At 35.4% G+C, this 25,709-nt stretch overlaps 1 protein-coding gene across 3 annotated transcripts in view; it reads right to left on the bottom strand.

The window, feature by feature from the left end:
- LOC149086774 (potassium channel subfamily T member 2-like) overlaps window positions 1-25,709 on the bottom strand; it is a 292,063-nt gene that overhangs the window by 141,442 nt on the left and 124,912 nt on the right. The gene's annotated exons all lie outside the window — the stretch shown is intronic.

Below are 25,709 nucleotides of genomic sequence, written 5' to 3'. Positions count from 1 at the left end.
AAATTGAATTGCTTGAGGGAACTATCCGCTCCCATCAACTAAGATAACCTATACAAGACTGCCTAGCCAAAAAATAAAATAAAACACAGCATTACCAATCAAGGCCGCTTAGATCAAGGAAAAGATCGCAAACCCATACAGTTCTTTCAGCCCTTCACTTGAGAGCTGTTTCTCAAAAGAAACAGGAATATCGATATATTCAGAATATATCGATATTTTTGGGATCTACGGGTAGATCTCGTTGAGGGAAATCCAATGCTACCTCTCTAGTTCAAAAACCTCTTCCTGTATGGGCACCAAGCTTGCGGCTCGCTTTTGCAACGAAATTGCTTTCCGCAGTGTCCCGATAGGTTCGAAATGCAACTAAAAAACGATGGTTTGGTTCATTAGGTATTTCAAAGGCGAATGTGTGTGATGATACCCTACGAATTTTAATACGTCTTCCGGTCTGGTCACCAGACACGCAGCCCGCATTCGTAACGAAATTGTTTAATGCTCTGTATCGAGAAGTTTGCAAAGACAATAGACAACATTGGTATCGTCGGTTAGCTATTCCAAAGACACATCCGATGATGACAATTTCATTATGTCAGTACCTACTACCACGCAAAGTTAGGCCCAAAGAACGAATTCACGTCAAAACTTTGTGACCGTACCCATCACACAGCCTACGACAATTTTTTTAGTGAAGATTTTGAGTGGTATTCTTTTCTTACTGAGTTTTATTTCTTCTTTTCCATAATTTTGAAAATTATATAGCATTTTTTTTTAATTTTGGAAAATCGAGAATTCATAAAAAATGATATTTCAGCATCATTTCATCGTTTATCTAGAGTATTTTGTAAATATAATACTTTACTCACTTGGTAATGAGAAAAAATGATATTAATTAAAAATATTTGAAAAATGAGTAGAAATTTCTTTTTTACATGTTTTTTTGTTATAATTAATCCTTTAATTGAAATTTTAATTAATGAGAAATATTCAAGAAATTTGAGTTTTATATTCATAATGAATGTGGATATTATTGAACTATCGTGTCATTTTGTCATTAGTATTTTCTTAGCTTGAAAGTTATAAAAATTATTAATAACATTATTGTAGCCACTTTGAGAATCATTTTTCTTGAGAATGGGATGGTTCAGTTCAACATCGAGAGCGATGAGAGATATTAATATCGAATTTCTCTCTCTTCTCTTATAGAGAAGGAGTTTCTAAACTTTTTTGCGTTCCCCTGGCCCTTTTCAACCAATTAAATGAAAACTACGGATCCCTTTACCAAATGACATTCAGTGCATAATAATGTAAAAATAATGAGTCAATTGTTTTCTCATCCGAGGTCATGGGTTCCTTGAAACCTCTTCAAAGACATCCAAAGAGTGGATTAATGGTTAAGGTTCACTGTCATTGGGTATTTCATTTCCGTTATATAAACGCAACTGTAAAAAAGTACTATATAGCTTTTAGCGTCCAGCATTGGCATGAGAGGGTCCTGGCCAAATCAATAATTAGGGATCTCCTTGACTTTATTAAGGATTTTTTAGTTACTCAGTGGGTCTGTATTGTTCATCTTTTGGGTGCCCGAACATTATGAGGCCTGTAAGATATTTCATTAAATATATGTAACATGGCTTTATTAACATATTCAAAAAATTGCACTTGAAATGATATCTACGAGTAAGAAATGAAGGTTTCTGATCTCTTTGAAAATAATATGTATGAACTTGAAACCATAGATATTCATAATATCTGCTTCACAGAAAAAAACTTTAATTTGATATTGTATATACAGGGGGTCCATAATTAAAAGTCCCTATTTTAAAGTAGCCACAGGCGAAACCAGTCATCAGAAAATTGTGAAATTTCGGAGTGATGGAAATTTGTTTCAGGGGGAAAAATTAGTTGCACATGTGGCCACCAGAGGGCGTTTTATTAAGAAATGACATATTTAGGCAAACATTTACAATTTTAACAATTGTTAAGCACTTTTACTGCAACAAAACATGTTCCACATGATGGCCATCATTTCCAAATACCATGTGAAATCGCAAGATGGCATGTTCCACAACTGACCGAAATGTGTGCGGGAAAATGTTAAGCACGTGGCGTAAAATGCTGTCTTTAGTTGCATTGCAGTTAAAGTTCTTGGATTATCACGACTTACCAGACGTTTCAAATGCCCCCTAAGCCAAAAATTGCATGGATTAAGGTCCGGGGATCGGAGAGTCCATAGATTAGGGAAGTAGGCGGCTGATGACACGTTCTTCTGTAAAATGTGTTTAAAGAACATTTTTAACACACACTGCAATGTGTGGAGGAGCTGCGTCGTGCATAAAGATTGTGTCTACAAGGCAGAGCTGGAAGAATTTTGTTCTGTAACAGCAATGCATATCGCTTCCCGGTGACCGAACATGTCACTGGACCTGTAGAACGTAACTCCTCGTAGAAGTAGGGACCGAGAATGAATGATGCCATATAAGTGAAAATGCGCTTCGTCTGTCCGGAGGATATTCCAAAGCAATTCTGAATCGACCTTAACGCGAGCCAGAAACTTCAGTGAGAACCGGAGTCGAGCGTCATAAGCATGTGAAAGCAACCGCTGCACATGTGAAAGTTTGTACGGATAATATCGAAGGATATTCTGCATGATCTTATGGACAGTTGAACGTGGGCTATCCAACGCTTGTGCTAGACGCCTGACACTAGTCTTTCCTCTTCCACTTGAAGCGAAACCTCCTGTACTTTGTCTATAGAAACGGGTTTTCTTCCTCTTCCAGGACTAACAGCCAACGATACTGTGTTTTCAAATTTCGTTATTATACTCCGAAGGTTTTTAACATTCATTGAACGTCTTCGAATCCTCTTTCAAGTCCGATATTTCCGTAGAGCAGTTACTGCGGAATTGCTGTTTCAGTAAAACAATTTGACCAAGAAAGCGCGATCTCGTAAATCGAGCATTATCTCGTAAATATCGTCATTATGAGCAGCAAACACATTGAGAAACAAGATCTGCGCGAATGTTTCTAGGTTTTATAACAGCTGCTGCGTGACATCACATAAATTTACATGTTAACTACAGGTATTCAAAGTGAACCGCCCTCTGGTGGCGACACGTGCAACTAATTCACCCCTTCCAAAACAATTTCCCATCTCTTCATGAAGTCCTCCACAAAATTTCACATTTTTTGATGACTGATTTCGCCTGTAGGCTACTTTAAAATAGGGTCTTTTAATTATGGACGCCCTGTACCTATATATGATAATGACTTCGAAAACATGTACTTACTATGTGAATTTCGCATACTTTTGGACGCACCTTGCACATTGAGAAATGACATGCAAACATTTGAGAACAAGTGAAAATGTAGGATCAACTTGACCCATACCAATGGGAAAACGAAACATGACACACTTTATAAAGTAAGAAAAGCTGTAATCTGTACAACTGAACTGAACTGAACCTTTAATGATTTGCACAATCGTGCCTATCACCAGTGGATGGCAAGTACAAATATTAGTGATTAAATTATTGGAGATACACACACAAGACAGAAACAAATGCATAAGGTTTAAACACAAAAAATATACATGCATAATATAGTCTCGAATCCAGATAAATAGATTGAAAAAAAATAAAATAAAATGTTATCTGGGCGCATGGGCAGAGATGTTGAGCAAACAAAAACAGAAAGGAGGAGGGTGTCAAAACTACTGCCCCAAGAAAAATATAATTTTTGATATATCCTCAATAAATCGAAAAAAATGTAGACACATAGAAGGAGAGGGGTTGCTAAACATTACATAAAAGTTTGATCGGGAGTAGGTATAGCGAAGGTATTTGGAGATATGAGTATGTCTTTGAAGGGCAAAGAATGTGCATTCCTTAAGCAGGTGAGAAAGATCATTGTAGCTATTTAGTTGATTGCAATACTGACAAGGTTCATCAGGGTTAAATTTGTGCAATATACCTTTGTTAGTATAAAGTATAAAAGGGTAAAGGCGAAGCCTGGCCATATTCTTACGAACCACCAAGGGGAGATTGAAGAGAAGAACTGCCTCCGAACTACTGAGTGAATGCCCTAATTGCTCATGTGAAAATTAGGTCCTGATTGCTTAGGTGTTTGATACCAGAAAATTAAATTCCAAAGGAGACGCACCAACGTAAGAACCGTGATTCTAACATTAACCTTTAAAAATAGTGCATACAAGGGATTTTTTTCATTAAAAAAGCAACGTTGTGTAACTGACAGAATTTCCAGTTAATTATTCGGGTATAATTTATCACAGATTACTTCGATGGCATATCTGCACGTGCATACAAAGCTTTTAATGGGCCTAGCTTACGAGAGAGAGAGAGAGAAAGACGACAAGATCTGTTATCTCACACGCGCATTAAGCGTTAAAACCTTTCAGAGGTGTTTATGACAAAATGTTACTCGCCAAGAAAATTTCTTTCCGAGAATCAAGACAAGGTAATTTACAAGAGAGAGAGAAACATATACACAAAGCCATTTTGTGAAAGGTCTTCTTGATGTATTTCAGCGAGGCATAAAAGTTAACATAAATGATGGCACTTGAACGCTCGAGATACCCTTTTCTCCTCGGGGCGTAATTATTTTGATGATCGTCGAAGGGAGAAGCATAAGGACACTTGGTTTTCAATGTAGATTTTCTACTTCATTTTTTTTGTTGTTGTTGAAAAACGACATAATTGACGTTCTAAATCGCTTGTTCAAAATAGGTTCTGTATATTTAATTTTTATATGTTCCAATAGCAGCTTCAGCGAGCAGCTAATGTTACATTAGCAGTAACATTATAAATACTTGACAGATAAGTCTCTACTAAATATAAGGAATCTATGGTTGCATGTATATCAATATGTTCATGAAAATTCATTCATCATCAAAAATTAAGCACGTCTGGTATCCCTAAACCTAATTAGTACCCGATGAAACACTTTAACCCCTTCACGTACAAGCTTTTGGAAACAAACTTGGATGATCTCTATTTGACGAATCGGCGATAAATCTGGTAACCTTGTCCTAACCTAACCGCACATTAGAAAAAGGAAGAAGAAGGGGAAAGAAAAAGTAGAAGCAAGGAGAGAAAAATAAATAAATATGGAAGGAAAAGACGCGTATAATAGATAAGTAGATAAATAGAGTAGGCCAATACAGTATATTTCTCTTTTCACTCTCACTCCTGCAAGTTCTCTTTCGCTCATACATTTATATAGTAGGAAGATACATTTTATGTATAGAGGGGAAAAGAATCACTAACGCGAGTATAGAAAAAATCGGGAGAAAAAAAGACAACTCTTCGGCTCATAGGGTTAATGTAAAGCTTTGCGATGGTGGGGAGAAAGAGAGAATTGAATTAAATTTATTGTACTGGGTTTTGGACGAAATATTTCGTCCGTGATCGTGAAGGGGTTAACCTTCCAGTAGGCGCTACCTTCGACGGTTAACAGCTCACCGAGAAAAACCGTGTCAAATATCACAATTTCTTTTATAGTCTAGAAACCCTGGTTATCATGGTTATCGTCGTACGGGATATTTCCGCACAATTGATTATTCCATATTCTGTAGCGATTCCTCGAGAAATCGGCTATTTGACTGAGCAAAAGCAGCTAATTTTATAGCTGTATAAAGGTTTCTCTCTCTTTTCGTTCGGCTATTATTTGTGATCGTCGTCATCGTTGTGCCTTACATGTCTTTACTCGCAGAGAAAAGCCAACAACTACACTTTTTATTATTGTTATTTCCTCATTTCCCCTCGAGAATGTTACAAGCAATTTTTCTTGTCTTTGTCTGGATTTTGTCATCATTATGCGTCGCGTATCAATCTTCATCGCAAGCGCATAAGGTCGCTATAGCGAAAGCGGGTAAGAGTAAGAGAGAGGTCCTTTACGATGATGTGCCGCTGTGCGAATGAATGCACACACGTACCTTTTTTCTGTTGTTATACATCCCCTGTGAAATCGATACCAAACCAAGAGGTGGGGGGAAAAAATCATGAAAAAAATAAAAATAATACTGTCTGTTAGTTTCTGTTAATACTGAACCTAATTCTTTTGTCATTTTAATGAAATTTACATGAGAAGTTTTCAAAATCATTTCATTACCATAATCATGAATAGAACCGTTCAAACGAATAAAAATAGTGAATTTTCGGGAGAGATTTTGTTTTTTCTCAATAATTTCCGACGTGGATTTTGTTTCTTCCTGAATTATTCATTTTTGTGACATTTTATTATTTACCGGAATATTTTTTGAGATTTTCTATGTCAGAGATTTTTGGACGTAGACTTACGAAATTCCATGAACTATAATACAAACTAAAAAAATATTTTCAGAAGGAATGCATTCCATTTTGTTCTGCAGACAGTTTTTAGATATATTCTGACAATAACGCACAATTTTCAAATTTTAAATAGTTTTTACATCCATTCCAAATAAGAAAACAGGTGTTTTATCAGATACTCATTCTCTCACATGAGATAATACTTGTCTAGCAGATTTTTGCTGTCCTAGAGCGATGCATTCTCATTACATAAGAAAAAAAACCAAGTGACAAAGAAATAAGAGCTGTCAAAGTTAAGGATTACGGATCCGCATAATACACAACTTGTGCTACAAAATTAAAAAATGCACGTTCAACAGTGGAATGATTGAAAAGGTTTTCGTTCTTTGATAAAATTGTAAAATTATGTCAGTTATATATACCGTTTGAACAGAAGTTCTTAGATTCCATTTCTGATAGTCTCGTTTCTAGCGCCATCTAGTAAAAATCGACATCGACAGTACTAGATGCTATGGAATGCCATCAAAGTCTCCGAATATTCGCGTACTGGCCTATGCATCCCATTGCAAATTACTGCTGTTCTTAAGCTTTTTTTTTTTGCCCCGGTTTTTTTTCTCCAATTTTATTTTTGATATCAGTCGAGGTGGAGAAATCTACCATAAATTACCTACCATTTCGGGAAAGATAGAGGCTATGGAAAAAAATCCAAGACCTTTTCTATTAATAAAGCTGAACTGAACGAACTTAGCACGGCCAGGCTCTGTCGCATTAGCGATATAAGCTCAGTGCCCCGGAAGTAGCGGTAGTGCCGGAAAGTACTCCAACCGGTAGTCCCACCGGGCAAGCAGAGAATTCAGAAAAAAGTAGAAAAAAATTTATAATAATAGTGATAATAAGGAAAATAATGTGTAATAAATAATAATAATATAAAATTAGCGCAACTAGGTTTCATATGCTGTAAAAAACTAGGGCATTTGCAGAAATTTTTAGTACATTCTGAAATATATGAAACACCAGGTTTTCTCTGCTTTCAGGAATGAGCTTCAAGTAGAATAGTGATAAACTACCACAAAAGCCCATGCCTCCCACTAATGCTATAGAGTCAGTGTCGCTCGGGTGTCACCATCATCATTGCTTCGTACTTAGTGAAAATGATAACTATACACGGATGATGACATTATCAAGGATTCTAATAAGTGGTTTCGACTGTATTTTATTTTAGTTCGACTGTATTTATTTTCCATTATACATTATTAAAATTATTTGCTTAGCGCAGTAATGTTTTTGAATCTGCATAGATATGAAGAGGCTATCATTCCGATTTTCCATATCCTGGGTACTGGGAAAAAAAAGGAAAAAAATCCTAAGGAGAAAAGGGTGGGACAAATAAGTTTGAAAGTCTTGTTTCGAGGCCAAAAAAATTATTTCACGTTGGTATTACACTATAAAAGTATGGTAAAAGTTCTTTTATAAAACTTGAAAAATGCAACCAATAAGCGCAAGTGATACGTTTATTACTTTCAAGTAATAGCCATATTAAAGTCGACCGATAAGAATTATTTGAGGTTTCTTTTTTCAAAAAAAATTCGTAAGAGATCTTATATCAAACTTCTTTTTCATAGTATAATGATGGCCTTATGAGGATTGAGCGACAGTAACTTACCACGGAAAGCGAAAATTCCCGACCTTAACTGACGTTCCATAGAACCATCGACGTCTAATATACAGGGTGATTCTAAATTCATGGGACAAACTTGAAGAGGTTCTGTATAAGACACCTCAACATATTCATTTTTAGCCATCCAATATGCGATCGAATGGTGATGGCAGTAGAGGGTTATTTTAGAGAATGCTCAAAACAGCACATCATCAGAAACATACATCATATTTACCCGACGGATTTGCTACGATATATGCTATCAACCATTCGAGGATGCATGTACAGTTTCGGATTTGATAGGAGTTTTATTTGGTGCAAGAGCCATCAAGGTTATGCTGCGCCAAGAAATGATCAAGCGGTATATAATGGTTTGTAGTATAATTTGCGTTACCTAAGTTACGCCATGAGTTAGGCCTACAACATTACAATACCCTGCACCCTCGAATGGTTGACTGCACTTATCGTAGCAAATCTGCCAGAAAAACATAATATACTTTTGGTGAAGTGCTTTTGTGCACTCTCCAAAAACACCCTCTACTGCCTTTGTTATTGCGATTCTACAGCACATTCCATGACTGGAAATGCTTGTATAGAAGTCTTACATCACCTCTTAAAGTTTTTTTCCCCACAAATTTAGAATCACCCTGCATAGCGCAGTAATTGTCTGGTAACGTTTTTATACCGACAATGTATATCGTACATTTACATATTAGTTGTTGAAGAAATTGTATTGTCTTCTAAAGCTATTTGTTTGGTCCTAAACAAGTTAAAACGAACCTCCTGAAATGTTTCTCTTCAACAGAAAAATCACTTTTTTTTTTCTCTCTATTATATCTATGCACCTAAGCCAGAATCTCTTACGCAAGTCATCTGTAAGTAAAAGAGAGTAAGTTTTAGATGTTTCGAGGAAATCACACACGAACATACGCCGCATATCCCAGAAAAGCGAATGCTTTTTAGTAGTTGATTTACATCCCGAACGAATTTAGTGAAGTAATTTAAAGTTTTCGCGAACTTTATTTTTATCTTCGCAGTCCGAGTGGTTTTCCGATTCGGCTACAGTTAGTGCTCGCACGGAGAAAACACAGGACACAAGGCAACTGCTTGTCCCGCTTTTGCGGAGAAATTCATTTGGGAAGCAAAAAAAAGAAAGAAAATCAATTCTAAAACGAGGCCGAGAATAAATTTACAGTTGACGCCCTTGTGCAGCTTCAAAGGCGATCGACTTCCTCCCAATTTTTTTTATTTTATTTTATTTTTAGTTTTCCAACTTTTACCTGCTGCTGCGGCATACAAAGCAATTGATCTGCTGGAAGAAATCTCCCGAGTTAATAGAAAGAGTGACTCCACCCAAAAGGAGTCCGTTTTTAGCAAACCCGGGTTAGGGGGGGGGGGGCTAGAGGGTGAATTTGTCTCTCTATCTCTTAAAGCTGAACCACCTGAGAAACGTTTAGAAGACAGAACTTCCGGAATACTTACTTTAAGCACAGTTTTGCCAAGCGGAAACGACCGCTCGGAGATTTGCAAAAAAACCCACTGGTATTAAGTTCGTTTCTTATACTTTTACACAGAATTTAATCGTTCGAGACAATTTCAATACACCAAGAATGTCGTGTAAGTAGTTGTTTCGTAAATGTCTCCAACAAAAAAACCTTTTGAGAAATGTAAAAGAAATGTGATTTTCGATTGATAATTATTAATTGGGTGGTTCGAAGCTTACAAGTATTCCTTTCTTGGTACTGAAATAGATAAGTAATAACTAGAGCCCACATATAATATGCAAATTCATACGTGCGTATTAGGGTGGCCCTTATTAGGGGTGCGTATTAGTGTGGCCCCTCCACTTCAACCAGTCTTGTTTAAATTTAAAAAAAACACAAACAACGATGCGTGAAAAATTTCAGCTGAATCGGAAAACATTTAGGCGACACTCAAGCACCTTGAAGTTCAACATACAGTAGCGGTCAAAAGTCATTTGAGAGCAATAAATTTGTCTAAAAATTTCGTATTTGAATTTTATAATTAAATCTGTCCCATGAAAAACAAACACTGGACCTCATTACAAACTATTGTGTGACCAAAACACTGCTTATCTATACTTTGTAAAATCAGAGAGAACCCGTAATCACTTTTATATGGTGGGTCAAAAGTCATTTGACAAAAACAAATAAGAAAGTAAACAACTTATAAATAGCCAAATCCGGTCTTGCGATGGGTATTATAATAAAGTAGAATAAATAGCAGCGGTTTTAGTTATTAATCAGAGGTGCGGGAAAGGTTTTTTTTTTTTGGGTTGCGAGACGGAGGAGAAAAAAAATTGTTAACATGATGACTATACATTTACTATGCATCTTTCCCTCAGCGGAAAATTTCTATCGAAACACTTACTGGAGTCTCAGAAAGTGAAATGATGAGCACTCCTTTCACGTCATAACTAACAAATGAATCGACAAACGATATGAATATTGAATTATTAGTTCTTAAAACTAGAATTTAAAAAAACCAAGTATCAACAATGCAGTAAGGGTATTATTTTACAAGAGGACTGCATTCGAATGAGCACGTTGAATTTTGCTGTTCTGCCGAGATTGAGGAGGCCTGATTCTCGAATCGACGGAGCCTCACCATCTTAAGTTTCCAAAATGTCTAAAACTATATAAACTAATAGAATAATCAGCGCCAATTATCTAAACAACGATCCTTTTACCGTCCTGTCGAACTTCATTAACGCAAGCAATTGCCTATCAACGATTAAAAACGGATCACTTCTTGGAAGCCTTTACAGGGACGACTCTTCACTAAGCAGAAATTCCTACATGCTCGAGGTCCACACGTGCTTGATGATCTACGCCGCACCCTCCTACCGCCGTTGAAGAACCACCAAACGTCAGCAAACCGGGGTAGGCCTTGTCCAACTGAAGGTGGTTATCGCACGTGCTAACCGACAGACACCATACGCAAGTCAAATCAACACTATCCAGAAAAGACGAAGAAGGCTTTCGCGCGAAGCTCGTGACGACACTGAAGAAAGTCATCTCGCCTATAGTCATTGGATATACTACAAAAACGAGTAAAGATGGAGCATGCGTCGGCCTACTATATCCAATGACTAACTGAGATGATTTTCTTCCGTGACTTCACGAGCTTCGCACAGAAGCCTTCTGCTATAGATGGTGGTGGTTAAATCTTCTTACAACGCCTCGTCTCCCCCCTTAAAGAACTGCCCTTCTATCCATGGAAAATTACGAACAATAGCTTAATCAACTGTTCAACTTAATTCATCGGAGGGCCTCTCTATTAATTGACCGTTAATTATTTCGTTCCTGGATGTTTATTGATTATATTAATTAGTGCTCATTAAAAATGTTCCAAATCTAAACTCGCTCTAGTAATGATCATTTTGACTTTGTTCCCCCCCCCCCTCCTATATGATGAAGCGGGATCTTCTTTTCCTCCGATTTGAAGGCTTTCCTCAACAAGTTGTCGAAGTCACAATTAATTCTGACCGAGACAAAACTAGGTCTTGTCACATTTACATCTACATGCCAACATAATTTAGTCCATCGGGTTAACAACGAACCTAAACAATCATTAATTTTGAATCCTTATTATGTTTTAGCTCTTTTGAACTTGAAGTGCATTACTTAGTTCACAAATAAGGCTAATTCAAAAAGATAAAACAAACCACTTTGATGGTAAAACTAAATTGTTGCCAAAAATTAGCGCCCCCCCACCCTCTGTTTTACTCATGTAATGCATGTCTACGATTCTAATGGCAGAAAGTCACGGAAAATCCTTTTATATCCTAGAGAGCTTTGAGAAATATCTCGGAATGAACTCGGAGAAATGCCCGACTGAGTATGAGTTTGAATGATTAATTGATACCTCCTTAATCACGGAAGCAGCCGCAGACTTGCTTGGACGAGAAATTCAAAGTTTTGGGAACTTTGCGGATTCCAGTGGTTTCTCGATTCTATTTAAGTGCAGCAACATAGGTAGCAGCATTAAAGACCGTCATCAAAATACGGAGCGGAAACAATCGGAAATGTTCAAGACCTTGAAAATAATTCAATAACCACAGCTATATACTTTCAACCTCCCTTTACATTCATATTCCGAGTGGAAAATTTACTTCAACAACCGGGTATAGAGTAAACATCCCCGGTAACCAGGGCTATGAATTTTGTTCCCGATTGAATATAACGTCAAAACATGGAGAGCTTCTAGAGCAAAATGAAAGTCAAAAAAATGGAATGACTTCTTTTATACTGAAGTACGTACGCAAAAAACACACTCGTAAAAATATTCCCATCGATACTGCGCCATCATGTTATATATTCTGGAAGCTTCTTTCATCTGAAATGATATTGGATTTTATCGCGGCAACGAAACACGCAACCATAATGGAAGGGTAAAAAAAAAAAAAACATATCGAGATAGCATATTTAATATTGAAAAATTGAACCTTTCGGGAATTCTTAAGGAAAGGGGGAAAAGATAGTAAAAACGGCTCATGAAGTGCCATAAAATGGATTGAAAATAACGAATTCTTTATTCTGAGCATTTGTATGCGATGGAGGATAAGCATGGGGATTTCAAGAAGAAAAGAAGGATTCTTTAGGTATAAAGTAGTATAAGACGTTATACAAGCTATGCCAATTCCTTTGACCAGCTACTTATCTCTACAAACAGTGACTATAGAAACATACCTCCAATTACAACAGAAATTGCAAATAACTTGCGATTATTTAAAACGCCATGAATTCCTTGAAGAGGTAGTTTTTGTTAAAAAAAGCATAACTTTTTTTTTGCTCATTAAATCAATCAGGGAATTAAATAATGCTTTGAACAATCTTTTACAAAAAAAAGGAAACAACCCTAATTTTAAATAAATTACACATTTAAATAATTGAAGATGTAAAATTATACGTGTTTTGACGACTTATTGAATTGTTGGCGAGGTTGTATTCTATTGGAAATCTTTATGCTTGAGACTGTACGCACAAATGGAAGAAAATTTATAATTACTGGTTTTTATTTCATGTGTAGATTAGATATTACTGAAGATTTATTTATAATCAATGAAGTTATTTTTTTATTATTCTTATTTTATTTGTAATATTTTAATTTTTTAAATTTTAACTATTTTTTAAATTTTTAAATTTTAACTATTTTTTAAATTTTTAAATTTTAACTATTTTTTAAATTTTTAAATTTTAACTATTTTTTAAATTTTTAAATTTTAACTATTTTTTAAATTTTTTAAATTTTAATTTAACTATTTTTTAAATTTTTTAAATTTTAATTTAACTATTTTTTTTAATTTTTTAATTTTGTTAATTTAATTTTTTTTTAATTTGTTATGTGTAATTGAAATTTCTAATTTTAATTAAAAAATAAACTAATTAAATTAAATTTAAACATATGTTAATTTAATTTTTCTTCGATTTGTAAATTTCTATTTTTTTAAGTTTGATACTTTTTTTGTTCATTTGTTAATTATTAACTTATTTATTCATTTCGCGTCTTCCATTTGTTGTCTTCATTATAAAGTCCTGCTAACACAGCATTTGAAAGTAAGATTCAAAATTATTTTTAAAAGCAGAAAACTGTCTTGTTTGAGTTTTTATCGCTCACTGTGCCTGTTCTAGTACACTTGGATGAAATTATTTCTAATTATGAAATTGCAATAATTTAAAGAAATTATTTTATAGCACGTTATATACACCTTTATAATTATTTCATTTTTATTTCCTTTTAAATTAATCTGATTTGCATTTTCGCACTCCTTGTATCACGCCCTTTATCGTTGCCGATAAATGCTGAAAACTTCAAGCCGAATATTTCGATGAATATCACATTCAAAAATATTGAATTTTTTGAATTAAATAATTACAGTCGGCCCCCGCTTAGTCAGTTATCAACGATTCCAGCACACAATATCCGATTACGCTGGGAATAAATTGTCATTTTGGAATGTTAGTACACTTTGTACATTGAAAACTGATGAAAAAGATCAATATTAATAAAGCTCCTGTAATGAATCAGAGATCAAAAATGAAATGAAAATTATATTTAATTACGATGATTACAATTCTCTGACTTTTCATTAGAAAGTTAGTGTCCTCTATTGGCTAAACAGAGAACAAAAATAAAATAATTAAACGCGCGCGTACGTAATTAATACAACTTGAATACTTGAAGGCCAGTACCTACTGTCAAACGTATTTATCTTAACCTAGTAACACATTTTTCATTGATTTCAAAATGCTTCATTCAATAAAAACATTATGTGCATAGTGGTTGATGTATATTAACAGTTGATGTGTGAAGCTTCATAGGTATTCAGTTGAGCGGGGAAAAGTTGTTGAAATTTTCATATTATTGATTATTTGACGACTAATAAACGCGGGGAACTTTAACATTGTCTTTATGGGAGAAATTTTGGTGCCGGGGGATTTTATCCGTTTAAGCGGGAGTATCCATTTATCCGTTATTCGATTAAGCAGGGCCGATTGTATATAATAATATTTTTGTTAATAACAATGTAGAATTACTGAATGCAGAGCTTTCATACATAGGGTCTGTTTGTAAACTTATACAACCACTCATGAAATTTATGACATTTTGGATATCCGTTTATCATTCGAAAATGTTTCGTAATTGGAAGTAATTCTCTAATGTCAACAGTTGCAGATACAGTCACTGGTCATACACACGATTTGGGACACCCAGCAGATATTTATATAATAAACAATATTAATGCACGAATTTCAACCGCTGTTCGATCAATCCACCCACGCTTTCATTTTCACCAAAAATGGCTGCTCTCCAAATCAGGCACTGTATAGCCTATTATCGAATTCCTCTAAAACTAATTGAGATGTTAAAGTTGTACTTGCGTGTTTGAAGTTATATACATAACTGCGGTGCTACTTCATTAATATAATGGATTCTATCGAGTGCTTTTGGATCTCAAAACACACACTCGCGAGATGGATTGACTTCGCGCGATGAATTTTATAATCAGCATAGATTAAGAGACTAAACAGTTTTGTGTGTCCTTCACACCAACGATGACGATGCCCAGATGTTTATATTAATTCGTATGTTCTTAGTAGGAACGAATTTTATTGAGTACTGTAACTAATTTAATACAGTTGAACTCTGATTTAACGAATTGGAAGAAATCGACAATTTTATTCTTCAAATCGAGGTAATCGTTAAAATCGGGTCAAATTGAAGACCATAAGCACACTCGAAACGCAAATTTCAAAAGCTACTTTCTTTGGAGTTGCTATTACAACTTATCCAATTAGAAAAAGTATTTAAATAACATGTAAGAATCCAGATACGCCATTCATGTTGGAAGGAATTGTATAGTTATTAAAGTGAAAAAGAGTTATAAAGTGTATACAGACACACTGTCCTGAAAACCCAAATAGAAAGTTGTTGCAGCCATTGTCGAAATTGTCATTTTTAAGCTGATCAAAAAATATTTTCTCTTCAGATGATCCACCCACCCATGCTTTTACTTGTCAAGACAGAGCACAAATTTGAAGAAACTTGATGTGTTTACTGAAAAATCTGAACGTGTGTGTTTTTGTGTGGACAGGACAATGCTTTTATGGTAGTGGTGTTACACCGATTGCTGAAACCTACCCACGTACATTCTGAATGGCTTTATTTCTTCCTTTACACAAAAAGAAAGAGATTCCTGTTTTTCCCCTTTGTTGTTTGTTTCTAAAAGAACCGGCTGAAGGTCGATTCCTGGGAAGTCAAATCTTCAGATTATGGTTTGGTTGTATATAAAAAAATATTCGTTTTATATATCGAGGTTTTGTATTCATTTAATAGGGGATTCGGACTATATTTTCGTTAAACCGAGAAATCGTTGAATCGGAGTTCGTTAAATCGGGATCTGACTGTATTAATGCATTTTATCGGATATTGTAACTAATTTCGCTCATTTTAACTCAGAATCAATATTTCATGCATTCAATTGAACCGTGATGACCAGCAGTTTTTCTTTATTTTTTTAAAGATATATCTCCATGCCTATTATAGCGGTCGCCTCCACAGAGAGCAGGTAGACCTACAACATGATACACAACATGAAAATTGAAGAATTTACCATATTCATATTAAAATATTGAAGCCGGATGACAGCACCAACAAGAACATCTCCGACGGGATAAATACGTTTCCACATTTCTATTTGCTGAAATATTCGAATTCAAAATTCATAGAAAAGGTGGGAGAGAACAGCATAAACTAACGAACAACGCTTCTTTCCCTCGTCTATGCTGTCCTTTCCCAACTTTTTTCCGTTTTTTTTAATGTAGACATCGCGGCGAACATAGCGCCCTTAGAAACGTGGAATTTTTTGTTAGCATCAAGAGAGACAGGGCAACAACTCTCTCTAATTGAGTTTTTGTCCATATAAAAAGTAAAATTTTTGTTTTAATAACTATACAACCCCTTGCAAAATTCATGACGCATCTGGGGTCTACAAGTTATGTAGATACTTTTTCTAATTGAAAGTATGTCTCTAGGATCAACGGTTCTCCAGTAATGTGAAGTGCCATGCTGGTAGCTATGCACCCACTATGTATAATATAATTATAATCTGATTCAGATGTAAACAAATTAGAAACAGAAGAATAGGATTTCAAAAGATCGCACAGATGAATTCATATTTAACGATGAGAGAAAGTTGCGACAAACACTGAGTATGCCAGTATTGATTTGAATATGGGATCAATTAAAACTTAACGGAGAGCCGTATAGTACGTAGATTTCTTTCCTTCGAAACATTTCCCAAAGTTATACAGTACATAAAAATTTTGATAATTTCTCGAGGTGAAACCTTGTTATTGGTCTGGCATATTTTGAAACTGAAACGCAAAAATAACATTCAGGAAGCCGTGCCCTTGTGTTAATAAGTATTTATGTCATGAAATATCATTATGAAGGTGCATATAATCTTGAAACCAATGAACAAACTTTACAAAGTTCCGGATTTTATTTGAGTTTTACGCTGCAAGCAGCAATTGACACCCAAATTTACCTTCGGAAAATATTTTCAGTTTATTTAAGATGTGATTTTATGCAAATTACATTACACACACTCTCTCTCTAAATTTTCTATGATGATTCCCAAAATCGTGTGAGAGTAAACAACCTTCCTAATTAAAAAGAATTTCTAATCACTTTAATTATCTTTTGATAATTGAATCTAAAGGAAAATTTTTTTTTTTTTTTTTTTCAAGAAAGTAATCAGAATTTCAGTGGAACTTCTCTCTTTTCGGAAATCGTTATATTTCCACGTGATCGTGAAATTAGGTATTCTTCGGGGATAAATAAATACAGTATATCATTTCATTGGATAATTCATTTAAGAGGAGACGAAACGAAATCATGTGCCCTCTCGTTGGTGGAGGAAATTTCATTAAGATATATTTTTTTCCTTTCTTCAGCAATTGGTTTCGTAAATAGGAACGAAACGCGAGAGCAAAATTGAATCAACGTTTCTCGAATTTTCGTTTATGAATTCGGAATAAAAAAACTTTTTATTGCTGCGTGGAGAGGAAGGTCTCTTGATAGTCAAGGTCTTCGTGCCAACTACTAAATGATGGACGATACATTTAATTGCTATGCGATCTTCTCAAATGAGAACTACTTCGGAGAAAGAATTTCTTATACGAAATAATTTTTACACAACAATATTTTTCATATAATAATTTTTACAAGAATAATTTTCATATAATTTCTGCAAGAATAATTTTCATATAATTTCTGCAAGAATAATTTTCAAATGATTTCTGCAAGAATAATTTTCATATAATAATTATTCCATGTAAGAATAATTTTTACAAAAATAATTTTCATATAATAGTTATTCCATGCAAGAATAATTTTTACAAGAATAATTTTCATATAATTATTTAGTGTACGAATACTTTTCATATATAATTATTTAGCGTACTAGTACTTCATATAATTATTTAGCATAAGAATACTTTTCATATAATTATTTAGCGTACGAATACTTCATATAATTATTTAGCATAAGGATACTTTTCATATAATTATTTAGCGTACGAATACTTTTCATATAATTATTTAGCGTACGAATACTTTTCATATAATTATTTAGCATAAGAATACTTTTCATATAATTATTTAGCGTACGAATACTTTTCATATAATTATTTAGCGTACGAATACTTTTCATATAATTATTTAGCATAAGAATACTTTTCATATAATTATTTAGCGTACGAATACTTTTCATATAATTATTTAGCATAAGAATACTTTTCATATAATTACCGAAAGAATAATTTTCATATAATTATTTCAAAAAGAGTGGTGAGATCTTTTTTGTCTGCGTACTGCTCCGGCGTTTATCATGCTACAGGTAACATTCCAAAGCCAGTTGTCCCGTTTATCATACAACCCGTGGCGATGTATTATGAATATTACGTGATATTCGACGGGATGTATAATCACCGTACTTGAAAATGGGACCTTTTCTTTGGATACAGTTATCATTCGGTTATTAGTATCAGAAACCCCGGGTTTCGTTCATGATTGTATTAAGTGGTGTGGTGGACTGTACTTCAATCGTTTCACAGTGAAATAAAGGGGAAAAAAATTTAAGTTCGTATACTTTTATTCGCAAATTTTGAGATACGAACAGCAATCTAAACCGTGGAAAGAAAAACCAGAATTTATGGAAGTTTTTTGACTTGGTATTTGTTCTTTGTTAATGAAGACATCTATTGAAATCGTTGTAGCAACCGATAATGAATAATTATAACGAATTTGCTGTACACGTATGTGTGGGTTTAAAGGAAATAGGAGCGCATATCTCTCTCTCGTTCCAAAGAAATGAGGATAAAGGGGGAAAAAAATGAAATAAACGGAAAAGAAAAAAGGAAAATGAACAAAATATTGAATAAAAAGTACGGGAAAAAATTGGAAATGATTTATGATGTTTTTCGAATAGTTGATACTCAAGTTCTAGAAATAAAACTACTTTTACGGAACAGAATAGAATGGAAAATTCAAATGAATTCGATCAGACCTGCAATAAGCAAAGTATCGGTTATGCATAAAGAGTTAAATGAAATTCTTCTTTCATTAAAGGAAAAAAAAAATGGAGTTTTTCTAGAAGAGAAATAAAAAATTTCTTTGATTTCTTATGACAAAAAACCAGAAATTTCCATTTCTCTTTATATAACGGAACCTCGCATTTTTTTTCTCTATAGGAATTTTAATAGAGAAATTCATTGCTTTTTACTTATGTGATTCATTCATTTCCCGAAGCGATATTAGCAGTATAAAATCTACAGTCGCTACAACAACACTCGATGTAACAATAAATCCTTCTACAACGATATTTTCGCGAATCTTGATTTTAATCGCTTTTATATTCCGATTTTTAAACTCTGTCACAATATAATGATATCATTTACTACGAAAAATCGATAATAACGATATTTATTTTGAGATACAGCGAAACCTAACTACAACGATACTCGGTATAACGATAAATACGTTCGTAATGATAGTTTTTCGAATCTTTTTTGGAATTGCATATAGTTCTAATGTTAAACTCTTCACAATACAACGATATCCTTCTACGATAAATCCATCTATAACGATATTTTTTGAGACACTATCTACCCTCTGAAAGTGTTAATGAAGTTGCCGTGAAGCTACTTTTTGTGCAGTACCCAAAAAAGTTGTAAGGGAAACTGTTCTACAGGGTGACACAACTAACAGAATTTTGTTCATGAGCTCAATTAGATTTTTTATTGCGAATAAATACACAAAATGCATTTTGTGTGTTAATGAAAACGCCAATTCAGAACAGACGCCATAACAGTATACATTTGGTGGTGCCTGATCTTGATGCTACCTCCCGATACAACGATAACCTCTTGATAACAACGATATTTTTTCTTGGTCGGCAGAGTATCGTTGTACCGAGGTTTCACTGTACGGTCAGTCTCCCCCCCTCTCCCGTATTTGCGGGGGTTACGTTCCGGGGGTGAGCGCGAATACGGGAAATCCGAGAATAATCGAATCTATAGTTTTTCTTGTATATCTCATTTAATGAACATCATGACAACAGCAAAGTGACGCAGAGGTAGAATTGAATGTAAAAGAGGGGTGCAGAGTGATTGTTAGCAATGTTTTCTGAAAGAACATTGTGATTTCTGTATGTCGTTTCTTCTTCATATGATCAAGTATGTTGGAGTATGTATGTGTAACAATTTTTCTACATGTGAAGAACGTACTGTAAGGGCCGTTCAAGTATTACGTCAGCAATTTTTCAGCCATTTTTGGCTCCCTGCCAGCAAAGGTCCGAAAAACTCTGCCCCCCCCCCCCGGCAGCAAAATTTCATCATCTCCAACCCCCCACCTCCTATCATATATTGGTGGGATCAGAGACTACGCGGGAAGGGGGGGGGGGACATACATCCTGCCACCCCCAAACGATCAAAAATAATTTGTCATTTTGTCATAACTTGTCATTTTTCGATGCCAGAATCGCTTTCTCACAAAGCCACTCCACTCATGGTTTTGGTGATTTTGTTGAATGTTTGGGAAGACTTTGTCTGCAAGTTCTTGAACCGAGTTTATATATATAAGAACTGGCAAAATCCATTAGGGAACGTTATCAGTCCAGTGCTTGGGTCTACGGGAATTCTTCCACTGCCAAGTTTGATCAACTGATGTGAAAATGATAGCAGTGCTGAGTCATTTTGCAGTTGAACTCGCATGTTGGTGGATAATGATAATTTTTTAACTTCATGCCAGAGTGTTGATGATTGAGGCAAGCATTGAGTTCATCAGTTGGTGTTGAACATTTTTATTCCCAGTTTTGTCAGCGAAGTTGTTGTTCTCTGTTGTTAGCGACGTCATACGCCCAGCTTGTGCAGCGAATATTATTCAAACGCCTTTTACGCATTCTTTAAATTGAAACTATACCTATACCATGGGCGGTTGATGAGCTAAAGGCCGCATTATCACTTACAGAACACCCTGTATATAGGCAAGCAGAAATACCCGGCGCTCTTCCCGGATTTTCTTCAATTACTGGGAGGATTGGAAAAGAGTGACAAACCGCTATAAAGGAATAAACTGTTATAATAACAGAATTAAAAGTGTGACAAACCATTGTAAAGGCATATATACACGTCTGAAACGCATTGTTGGAAACCACGGTAACCAAAGTAAACGTTCCGAAAGTAATTGTTGAGGCCCCAAAACCATTGTTGCCCGACAGTTTTTCGCTCATTTCGGGCATTTGCCCAGCTCTGACGAACTTTTAAAGTAGCCTACGGTTCAATCCCGGACCTGTTTGGTATATATGCAAAATCTGGCGACGATCGGTCTAAAACTGTAGATTTGTATAAAGAGCATACATACATACATACATACATACTTTCACATTTATATATAAGATTATAATCAATTTCTGTTAATTTTAGTGCTATTTGAAGGCCAAGAACTCAAAATTTATTTTTAGAAATTCCTTGTGACCCACAACCTAAGCCATATAATGATAAATCCTTTGGTCCGTGGACCAAATGTGGCCCGGGGGTTATCTGAGATGCCCTGCCCCTCAAACCTAATTTTGTAAAAATTAACTAAGCGGCACATTTACTGATCGCTTAGGTGACTCATGGCACAATTCCAGAGCATTTAGGTGGTTCGTGGCACATTTTCAGACCACTCAAGTAGGCCCGTGGCACATTTTTCAAATCACAAAAGTAGGCCCGTGCACATTTTTCAAATCCCCCAAGTAGGCCCGTGGCACATTCACAACTGTGGCCCGGGGGGGTTATCTGAGATGCCCTGCCCCCTCAAACCTAATTTTGTAAAAATGAACTAAGCGGCACATTTACTGATCGCTTACGTGACTCATGGCACAATTCCAGAGCATTTAGGTGGTTCGTGGCACATTTTCAGACCACTCAAGTAGGCCTGTGGCACATTTTTCAAATCACCCAAGTAGGCCCGTGGCACATTCACAGATCACTTAAGCGACCCGCGACACAGTGCCAGAACACTTAAGCGTTCCGTGGCACATTTGAAATTCGTTGAGTGACGGTTGGCACAGTTTTTGAGCACTTAAGTGATCCCCCCCCCCCCAGTGCGGCTCTACATCACTCAAGTTACCCCCGGCACATTCCCAGACTAGTTAAGTGACCTGCGGCGTAATTACGGATGTAGAAATGGTTGTGTCCTGGAAAGCACATTATGGCCAAAGGTCATAATAATTATCCACCTTAATCCAACCCGAGTTTACTGTTTTTCTCTCTTTAAGAGCTGCTATGGCTCTAGTGATGACAGTAATGGAATAAGCGATAGTGGTAATTATCTTTCATACCTTCAAGACATTTTCCACATTTGCATCTTCTTCTATTGCGTATACAATCATCTACATTGAATGACGTGTACAGTGAGCCTTGAATGCACGCATTTCAGCCCCCCAACCCCCCCCCCACCCCGATCAATGGCTGAATGGCAGATGTTGTTGTTTAGGGGGCATATAAAAGACTTCCACACCGTATCAGCTTTGAATCCATTGACATATGGGTGTCCAGGAGCATTATTCATTATCAAAAGAACTTTGAATGCCATGTCTTCACTCTCAAGGTACCTCCTGACTTCCGGAACGAAACACCGTTTCAATCAATCCAGGAATAGTGTTTTCGTAGTCCTAGTCGTTCATCCAAAATACTGTGGGAGCTTTGACTTATCCTTTCCTTTCAATGTTCGTGGATTCGTAGATTTGAAAATGACAGTGGGCTTTTTCATGTACCCATACGCATTTGCACAAAACAACAAAGCAAGTCTATCTTTACTTGCCTTAAATGTAAAGGGGCTCGCTTTTCTTCTTGGGTGCTAAATGTTCTTTGCGGCATTTTCTTCCAAAATAGTGCAGTTTCGTCAGCGTTAAACACCTGCTGAGGTGCATAACCCTCCTCTTCAATGTTTTTCTGCAAAGTCTTTCGAAATTTTCTAGCTGCCTCCTGATCTGCAGAGGCTCGATCGCCAGTGATTTTTACATCTGAATCATTTCTTAAACCTATGGAACCAACCTTTTCTTGCATAAAATTCTGTTGAAATAGGCGTTTCACCATCCCTTTGTGGAACAGTAAAATTTTTTCTCCTTTTCCGTTATAATATAACAATCAAATGGAATAACTACTTTTTGTAGCAGTCTTGTACCCAACAAAAAAAAAACAGCATTTCCTATACGAGAAACACGGATCCCGTAGGCGATGCAAAGTTTCCGCTGTCACAGGGGCAGCTACAGCCATTGCTGATCGAATTTCAGATTCCTTTTTCTTGATATATCTCAACGTTGATTTTGTAATGGCGGTCCACGGCAGCAATCGACTTACTTTCTCCAAGGATAGTCAATATATTCAATTTTTCTTGTAAAGTTTTCACTTTTTCTTTTTTGTCTTTCCGAAGCATTATCAGTAGCATTAAAAAATTATTATTATTTTTCAATTGCTATTTGTAGCAATTGAATAATAATAACAATTTTTTAATAGATATATTTCAATATAATACATTTCAACATGACTTGTTGTGGGTGTACATTTTATTATACATCCAGCATGTTTCATTCAGGAAATTTGAAGCTTAAATATAGTAGAATACGGAATATCGGTAATATTCACCAAAAACTTGGTCGAAAGATATCGAAATTACCAGTTCATAAATTATTAATTATAGGGTAATGAAGAGTTTGTTCACGGGGGGAAAAAACTTAGAACACAACAAATATGTTTCGATGAACATTTATATTTATACGTAATTATCATAATATAATTTACAAGTGATGAAAATTATCTTCATTCATACTTTCAGTAGAGATTGCCAATTTAAATATGCTTCATTAAAGAAAAAAAACTGGAAAAGTGTATAAAAAAGTGAGAACGACCGAAAACACGGGAATACCACTAAAAATGCGGGATATTCCTTGTAATATGGTCAAATATGAATTGTTTCAGACTTTTGCTGGTACGTCAATCACTCGCCTTTCTTCTCAATGTGAAAACAAGGGGTGTGTTGATTGACAGTAATCCAGGGAAGTGGGAGGGGATAGAAGAGATCGGATGAAACGGGACTATTTTGACCTAAGGAGGAATCGGGAAATGATGAAACGGTACCTAGTCCACACACACACACAGATTTCTGGAGAGATTCCTCCAAAATTCTGCGTACGCCTATGATAATAGCATCCGTATTTTCCACCATATGCTTACACAAGTATTACTATAGGTGCCATTAAACTGTTTTATATGTAATATGCAAAATGGTAGCCCTTTCACACGGGTGAAACAATTGACTGAATTTTATTAATGAACTAATCAATTACACAATTCAATGCGGCGGATAAATAGTAAGTTTATTCTCTGGTGATACTAACAATGCCGATTCAGAAGAAATGTCAATAATAACATAAATTTGGTGCCGCGTTATGATAGGCTGCCTATCGATATAACGATAATCCCTCTATAACGATATTTTTGCTTGATGCATCGTTATATTGGGATCACACTGTATATTAACTCAACGGCATTGTATTTTATCTTTCAAAATCCTAGCAAAAACCAACAACAAATTTGTCAAATTTCCATACATACCGTATGATATCTAAAAACCTGTCTTAAAAACATGTATTTTGAGATTTTTCTGATGAAATTTTCAACATTTTTTCAAGCCATTTAAGCGGGTATGCATAGTCCTAGACCCTTCCAATACAGTAAAAGTCTGTTACAACGAGTACGGCAAATAACGAGAATCTCGCTATTACGAATAATTCGCAAGTGACTGTGAAAGAGCTAATGCTAAAGATACAAAAAGCATTTTTCTGGTATACTCTTGGTCTCCTATTTCAACTGGAAACATTCAATGTCAACGCATACCTCCACATCGTTGCTGACTACGTGCATCCGTTTATGGCCATAATATTTCCTGATGATGATGGCTATATTTCTAACTGGACAATGCACCCTCCTACGGGTTTGGAATTATCTCAAATTGATTTGAGGAACATTAATATTCAGAGTTTCTAGTGTTTCAATGCCCCCCCCCCCTCCCCAGACACCTGATCTCAACCCAATTGAGTATTTGTGGGACGAGGTAGAAAGGTCTGTTAAAAGCTCCGAAACACCATATCCTAATCCGAGGGAATTGAAAGTTTCCCCTTTTGCTAACATGGGTTTCCTCAGCAGTTTCAGCAACTTTTAGGAAGTCCATACCTCGAAGAATATCTGCTGCCATCAAAGGCAGCACGATATTAGTGGCGAGCAGCAGGGTGTTCTTAATCTTTTGGCCACTGTGTGTGTATCTCTATGGTTTTGACATCGTTGAGAGAGAGAGAGAAAACTTTCCCCCAACCCTCTTCTTTTTTTCTCGGAATTTTCCAAAACTGGACAGAGTGCAAATAAGTATTAATCGTTTTTTCCAAAGCGGTTGAAAATATTCTTCGATTTTTTCTTTGCCTGTTATTGAACATCTTTATATTTCAATGAACACTTCAGTTGCAGAAATTGCTGCATTTCACAAAATGCAAACTTTGGTTATACTGTACTATTAACAATGTGTATGCATAAGCAGTTAACTCTAGATGCATATTTATGCAAAAATAGTGCAAAGTAAAAAGTAAATTGATTATAAGTTTGTTTCCCTCCTTTATATGTT

The sequence above is a fragment of the Pholcus phalangioides genome, unplaced genomic scaffold (genome assembly GCF_987345545.1).
Source record: "Pholcus phalangioides strain wild (caught in Gottingen) unplaced genomic scaffold, Ppha-v1.0 ptg000004l_1, whole genome shotgun sequence".
Taxonomy (NCBI): domain Eukaryota; kingdom Metazoa; phylum Arthropoda; class Arachnida; order Araneae; family Pholcidae; genus Pholcus; species Pholcus phalangioides.
The sequence above is the reverse complement of the archived record's forward strand: the minus strand, read 5'-3'. Positions and strand labels throughout refer to the sequence as shown.